At 34.0% G+C, this 8,336-nt stretch overlaps 1 pseudogene; it reads left to right on the top strand.

Moving 5' to 3' along the window:
- Positions 1-5,826: 5,826 nt before the first annotated feature.
- On the top strand, positions 5,827-7,994 carry LOC149547352 (putative UPF0481 protein At3g02645 pseudogene; annotated as a pseudogene).
- The last annotated feature ends 342 nt before the right edge of the window (positions 7,995-8,336 follow it).

An 8,336-nucleotide genomic window follows, 5' to 3' on the forward strand; every position in this document is an offset into this window, starting at 1 on the left:
GTAATATGTTGAGATGTATAGTTGGAGGCAAGTCAAGTAATTGGGAGATAGTATTGGCACAAGCTAAATTTGCATACAATGATTTTGTGAATAGGAGTATAGGAAAGACACCTTTTGATATTGTCATTGGAATGCAGCCTATAGAAGTATCAGATTTGAGGGATTTTATTAGTGAAGAAAAGAGAAGTGTTGCAAGGGAAGCATTTGGTAAATTTATGAAGTCTTTGCATAAGGAAGTGAAGTTGAGGTCAGAACAAAGTAATCATAAGTATAAGGAGAACGTTGATCAGTATAGGAGACATCATGATTTTCAAGTTGGTGATGAGGTGATGGTTCATCTGAAGAAAGGAAGATTTCTAGTTGGAACATATAGTAAGTTGAAGATGAATAAGTTTGGACCTTGTAAGATCTTGAAGAAATTTGATAGTGGTAATGCTTATGATGTTAAGTTACCTAATGACATGGATATATCACCTGTATTTAATGTTTCTGATTTATATAAGTATCATGAGTTAGATGATGAAGTTGCTATGCCTAATAATTATTCTAAGAAGTAGATTGAAGAGGTTGAACATACATTGAATCAAATAGTTGGTAAGAGCACAAGGGGAAAAGATTATTATGAATATTTGGTGAAGTGGAAGAACAGACCAATTGAGGATGCTACATGGATTTCTTAATCTGAGTTGGATTCAACTCAGGCTATGACACTTGCATGATTTAGGAGAATCATTTCTTCCAACCTCAGTTGTCTGATGCAGGACCATCCTGGGTTGCTTTGTAATCTTGTACTTTTGTTCATTTTGTTAGTTGCTACCGAGTTCTTATATTGATGTTGAGCCTTTGGTTGCCAAGTGATCCTTTGGGTGCTGAGTAATTTCTTTGTTTGTCAAGTTACTTTGGTTGCCATGTGATCCTTTGGGTGTCGAGCAATTCCTTTGGTTGTCAAGTTCCTTTGGTTGTTGAGTGACTTCTTTGGATGCTAAATTCAAAATTATTCCCGAGTGATTCCTTTGGGAGCTGATTTCATATGAATGTCGAGTGCCAGTATTTTGTGAAGCATTTACTAGCTGAGTTGTCTGTGTTTGTTCTAGTTTGGGCTGAGTTTGCTTGTATTTAATTTTGGCATAGGTAGTTAATATTGGTTGTGAGCTGACTTATGGCTTTCTATGTTTTGGAATGATATGTAAGCCATTTTGGCAAGTATATATAGAATGTTTAGGCTTAGAGTTAAGGGTAGTTAGGAGGAATTGGAGCAAAATGCAAAAAGCTGGAAAGATTGTTGTATATGTATCTGGCCTTAACCCAGAAGGTTTTATCACTGGGCATGTATGCTGGTCATTTGAAAAATCAATAATGTGTTTTTTTCACTTCTCCTTTCTTTGGTTGTTGTTCTCTTGTTGGTTTCCATTATATTAAACTCTTGCAGGGTGGTTTGGCTAGCTGGGTGTGCATTTGCCCCTAATCTTATCCCTTCCTGCACTTTGTCAAAGTGATTGTAATGTAATTGAATGTAATCAGAGAAGAGCAGAAGAGAAAATTACAAATCTAGAATAGTATAAGGAGAAGAAAATAGTATCTATTATAGTAAGGTGATTTGTACACACAAAGGAATCTGACTCAACAAACAAAGATCAGCTATTGCTTCATCCTAATAGGTGGACCAGTTAAATCCTTTAACAAGGTAGACCTAATAGTCTTATGTAAATCTCTTTAGAGAGTGAATAATTCATTGTATGTTTGTAAATCCTTTAACAAGGTGGACCTAACAGTCCTTATTGCTCCTAACAAGGTAGATCATTAGAAGTGATCAATGTAAGCCTTCACATGGCAACTTTATACTATAGTAATAAAGATTGTGGGTATCATCTCCACCTCAATTTTACTTTATATTTGGAAGGTTTTTGGGTCACCAAATCTTGTGTTAAAGTGTTATGTATGCTTTTATGTTTTCAATTTCTCATGCATATCGTTAGATCAAAATTCACATAAAGGATTATTTGTTAATTGGGATAAAAGTTTTAAGAGTTACTAATTCACCCCTCCTCTCTCAATAACATAGCATTTCTTAATATTTCCAACACCAAGCACCAATAATCATAAAACATAATTAGAAAATTGGCCAATAAAAGAATCTAGCACTACAATAGAAAAGTCAAGTATGAGTAGGCATTACATTGACCGAGTGTTCCTTAATGCACCAAGTGGACCTATTGTTACTGATACTTGGGTCATTCTTTGACTGAGTTTTTTTGTGTTTGATTCTCAGTTAGAACTGACACTTGTATTTAATTTAGTTTGTGAATTTATTGATAGGATCTTATTTAGGGATGAATGTTGACCATTCTGAGGTTGACCTTTCTTTGATGTAATGTTGTATAATCTTTTGTATGTCATTTTGGAAAGTATAAGTAGAGGTATTTGGTTTAGTATTATGGAGAGCTTAGAGGACTAAGATTCAGAGCAGATGTTGCAATTTTGAAGTTGAGAATAGAACTTAGGAATGTATTTTGTATCTCCTCATAACTGAGAAGGCCTTACAATTGGACATGTATGCTAAACATTTGATTAATATATAAAAGTATTTGCTCTCTCTCTTCTTGGTGTTTCTTTCTATGTTACTTCTATTTTGTTTGTTCATTGAGGTGGTTGGATAGTTGGGCATGCCTTTGGCCTTTGTTGTTCATCCCTCCTTGCACCAAATCTCTAGACATGCATCCCCATGAGTTACAGTTGCAAGATCCCCAGATGGGGCCATAGGAGAATATTGTCACACCAACACAACTCTAAATTTTTCTTTTGAATCTTGGAAACCCTAGCCTTCTCTAGGCTTTCCTTGGGACAAGAATTGTGTAGAAATGCCAAATCATTTGGCAACCCTAAATCAATCCTTGAAGTCAAATGTAATTCTCTTGAGGCATCACCTATAGTAGGAGGTTCCTCATTAGAGATGACCAGCTAGATATCCATATAGATATTTGGATCAGAGGGGTTAGGTGTTCAAGAAGAGATTCCACCATCAACAAGGATAAGACTATAGGGTAAACTTTAAGAAATTGCCTCTAGAAAAAGATATAAATTAGTGGAGAAGCTTTCATTATTTTGAAAGACCAAATTATTTTTATCAGTGAATCTCTCAATATTTTTATTTTAAATATTATTTACATTGGTGATTATTTTGGAATCATAATTTTGAGTAGAAAATATTGGTGAATCTCAATAATAATAGGAAATTCACTAATCATCATGGAATATTAAAAATCAAAATTGAACATGTTTTGTCTCATGAAAATTATGAGGATAATCACATTATATTTTAAATCAATAGTGAAAACTAAATATTGGTAATATAACCCTAAAGTAGGTACAAATTGTGATACTTATTGGTGAATTAATTCTAATTTCTTGGACAATATATAATATTTAGGTGAATCAAATCTTATCATGTATCAAATATTGTGGTGAATCTTTGACTTTAATTTTTTTTTAAATAAATTATTGAGTGATTTTAAATATTTTAGAACTAAATTTAATAAAAATGTGGCAATTTAGGTTGCATTAAACCTTAGAATATTAACCAAGTTACTAGCAACAAATTTCTAAAATTCACAAAATTACAAACATTCAGCACTAAAAAATACCCAAGTTGATAAGAGCTAGGTTGCATAGCTTTTTTAATTTTAATTTTAAATTGGTGAATATTTCCAAGGACCACTATTTATAGACTGATGACAATTGGCAAAAGTTATCTAAATGTTGTAGAGTTGCATGACGTACAAATCTATTATAGATAACTATACATATAAACTCATTGTACTCACAATCTACACTCTACCTCAGATTGGAAGATGATTAAAATAGAAACTTGCCAATCTTGCTTGTTGTGCATAGGATAAGAAAAAAATATTCATTCTCTTAATATTAATGTTTCTATTCAGATTTCAAACACAAATGAATGAAATTTAAAATGGTAAAGATCTCATTAAAATTTTAAAAATTATTTAATGTATATTTATATTTCTATTTAGATCTTAAACTCAAATCAAAACAATTAAGAAATGGAAAAGGTACATAAAAAATTGTATTGGTGTTGGTGCATTGATACAAACCATTTTAACATTAAATAACATTATGATAAGAGATTTTAGTAATTACATTAATAATTTATTTTTATGACTATCAATGTTCTCGAATGTTTCAACTATATAGCCCCTATTTTGTAGAGATCCTTTTTTAACTTTTTCATTAAAGTAGATTACAAGTAAGAACATTACCCTGTTTTAACATATTATTTTAGGATAGATGATGACAATATCTTATAATAAATACATTGAGTTTTATTGTATTATTTTATCAAGAGAGGATTCAATTTACCTTATCTTATGCTAATGAATAAACATTTATTATGATTAGTCGAGCTCAAAATTGCTTGATAATAATTGTTGAGTTTCATAAAAATAAAATACTATTAAAAATACATACTTGTAAATGAGGATACATTATTAATACATATTTTGTGTCCATTATCTTTATGTACTTTTGTTTGCAATCTAAGAAATACATGAGAGGAGCATATATATATATATATATATATATATATATATATATATATATATATATATATATATATATATATATATATATATATATATATATATGTGTGTGTGTGTGTGTGTGTGTGTGTGTGTGTGTGTGTGTGTGTTTTATCTAGTGCACCACTTCATGCCTATTCCCAACATTCATGAATTCAAGCTATGAAGAACAAAAAATATATCACTAAATCTATTATGAATAAATTGAAGGGACAATGAAATATTCATGAACCATTTATAATGTGATAGAAATCAAGCTCACAAATCCCAATTGACACCATTAAACACAAATTAGCCTCAATTTCATTTATTTTAACATCAATTTCATTTAATACTAATATAGAAAATGTTGGGGGACAAATCAACACTAAATTGCTCTTACTTGTCTATGATGTTTCGGTTAAAAAAGATAACATATTAATATTTATAAGAAATTTTTAAAAATCTATGATAGACAAATCTAATGTATGACTTATGTTTCTAAAATAATTATTATGTATATAGATCTCTAAAGTATTATATTCATTTTTAAAATGAAAAAAAAAAATTCCCTAAATGATATGTTTAAATATTTGAATTGTTATCAGAATTTAAATAATTTCTTAGTAGAAAATTGACATTCACAACCTTTTATGAATATCATTTATAAATTAAATAAGTAATTAGAAACTATTGATGCATACTTATCAATTAAAATATTTGATTATGCTAATGAATTCTATGGTTAATAATTTCAAATAATATGCAATGCAATTGCTATGTATTGAAATTTCTAAGTTCTCTAAATTATTAGGTAATATATGTATAATTATCGACTGAATCCTTAAAATCTTTAAAAATGAATGTGCTAAAAAAATCATCCACAAACATTATCAATTCAAGTGCCTTACAACGATGAAATTCTTTCAAATCTGTGAGTGTAAACATGGCAAAATTGTGATGAACGTCAGCGGGTATTCTTATGGGCCATCTCACATAAGCAATTGACAACAGACTTAGGGAGATAGTGTCACCCAAGGAAAATATGCGCTTTAAGATAGCGACGCTTTAAACCGAAAAATTTAACTTCTTAAGCCGAAGAATAAAACTCGTAACGTATTCTCCGATCAGATGGGCCTTACGGGAGGGTCCTTTCTCCGCGTGGAAGCACTATCTGAGAATAACAAGCAGTCTCTGCTCTTTGAATGGAATCCTTTCGATAAAGCATTTATCATGTGAAGCTGCGTGAATAGAGCTGTTTTTCAAATTGACGCCGGAACTAAAGAAATTTCTGTGAAATTCATGATCCCAATTTTGCCAGAACCGAGCCACGATGAAGCTATATAACGACGATGCCCCCACTTGTTTCTCATTATACTCGAGCTCTGGATCTCCCAATTTTTATCCCCTACTGATCTCTGTCATCCCACTTTACGTTTCCAACTTGACTTCATGGAATCAATGGGTGCAGATGAAGTAATCATTGGCCAAGACTTTTGGGTTATTCAAATTAAGGAAGGCCTGCAAAGACATGTCGAGCAAGAAGAAGAGAAGGAGATTTTTGTATCCGTTTTTGGTGTGCCCAAGGAGCTTTTGACAATGAAGCCAGAAGCATACATTCCGCAGTGTGTCTCCATTGGACCATATCACCATTGGAGAACCCAGCTGTTGGAGATGGAGAGATATAAAATTGCTGCTGCGCGAAGATTTCAGAAGATACTGACCCGTGACTGCAAGTTTGAATCTGTTGTAGAAGAAGTGAAGAAGTGCGACTGGCAAATCAGAAATTGCTACCACAAATTTCTGGACAACAGCGAGGAAGCCCTTGCATGGCTCATGGCTCTCGACGCAGCGTTCGTGCTCGAGTGCTTGCAGTTCTATGTGACACGGGCCAATATGGCTTCTTCTCAAATGCCATCCAAGGTGAAGCGATTGGGCCCTGTTCTAGATCCCTCTCGCAGAAGGACGACACACAATGCAATTATGAGAGATCTGATGATGCTAGAAAATCAGATTCCTTTGTTCCTCTTGCAGAAGCTTCTGGAAATCCACCTGGGTTCCGAAGATAAGGCACAAGAAACGCTCTGCAATCTGGTGACTCTCGCCTGTGAAGAATGGTCGCCATTTATGATGAAAATGGGGGAGAGTTCAAGGCTGTGTATAAAAGAGAGGGGTCACATATTGGATGTGCTCTACTACTCTATTGTCCCTGCAGCAGCCATGGGACATACCATTTCTAAGAAGAACATGGACGGGAATGTCCCGTTGCCCGATTCAAGCTGCTTAACGCGTCCTCTGAAAGCTTTGTGGAAGGCTCTCTCCTCCTTCAAAATTGGGACTGTTCAACTTGTCAAGGCACTCCCTGACCGTGTGTTTCAAGGAAGGCCTGCACAGTTCATGACACAGTTGTCGACGAATCTTGTTTCCGCTTTTGAAACTCTTTCAATTAAGCGCAGAGATGAAACGGGTGAGGAAAAAGATGAGGAGAAAATGTATTCCTCTGCGGAAACTCCTCCTACACAGGACGAACTGGCTGTTCCCTCCGTCTCTGAGTTATGCTCAGCGGGAGTAGAATTTCGTCCAACTGACGGAGACCTCACCACAATTCGCTTCGACCAGGCCACTGCGACACTTTATCTTCCCAAATTGAGGTTGGATTCCCACACCGAAGTAGTTCTCAGAAATCTGGTGGCGTTTGAAGCTTCGGCGGCACCTGGTGATTTGGTCTTGACTCGCTACAGTGATTTCATGAACGGCATAATTGACACAGATGAAGATGTTCGACTGCTCAGGAAGAGCGGAATTATCTCCAATCATCTGGCAGATGACGGGAAAGTAGCAAGCCTGTGGAACAGCTTGGGTAAATGTGTCAAACTGACGCGAGTTAAGTATTTAGACCAAGTTATAACAGATATCAACAAGCATTATAACAACAGATGGAGTGTCGCTGCGAAGAAATACGCGAACAAGTATATATTTGGTTCATGGCAGCTCCTTACTCTTTTGGCCACAGGGATACTTCTGTTTCTCACATGCTTCCAGGCTTTTTGTTCTGTGTATGACTGCAAGCGTTGGTGGGGGGACAATAACATTTTGCAGGACTAAGCCAATCGGAAGAGTTTTATCTTCTAATTTGACGACCGTTTATTCTCACTAATCTACGACTTGCGACATTATTTACTTTGACAGGGAGCGCGAGCGTTTTCTTTGTTTTTTTTGAGGCGAATTCATTTCTGCTTTTTAGGGTTTTTTTAGGCAGTTTTAATTCTGCCTTTTGGTCTTTCTTTTAAGGCCTGCTCAACCCTGCCTTCACGTATGCTGCCATCGTCAAGTACGCTGCCCTCACAAGTTCAATCACTATAAAACTATTTGTCTGTTATAAAACACATTTGAATTTTTGTGGTGTTTATTGAATCTAATACAATTCAATCACTATTAACTTTTTGTTTATTATAAAATAAAGTGTTTTGTATGAGGTCCGTTCTTTTAGGTGTTAGATATTATGCTATTATCAACAAAATATATCTAGAATTTTGTGGTCAATATGATGGAATATTATTTTTGTTTTTAAAGTACACATAATAATGATAGAAATTCTATATCTTAGAAGAAAGTTACAATTTATAATCAATCTTAAGGCTTCAACAAACTTATATACTTGAGTATTTGAGGAAGAGAAAACCTCTATTGTGATTATATTTTATGATAAACAATATTTACTAGAAGAAATTAGGACACGAGTATCTTATTTACAAATAGATAGCA

This window comes from Cupressus sempervirens, chromosome 7 (assembly GCF_028749045.1).
Source record: "Cupressus sempervirens isolate cs-2001-9-10 chromosome 7, ASM2874904v1, whole genome shotgun sequence".
In the NCBI taxonomy this organism is placed as follows: Eukaryota; Viridiplantae; Streptophyta; class Pinopsida; order Cupressales; family Cupressaceae; genus Cupressus; species Cupressus sempervirens.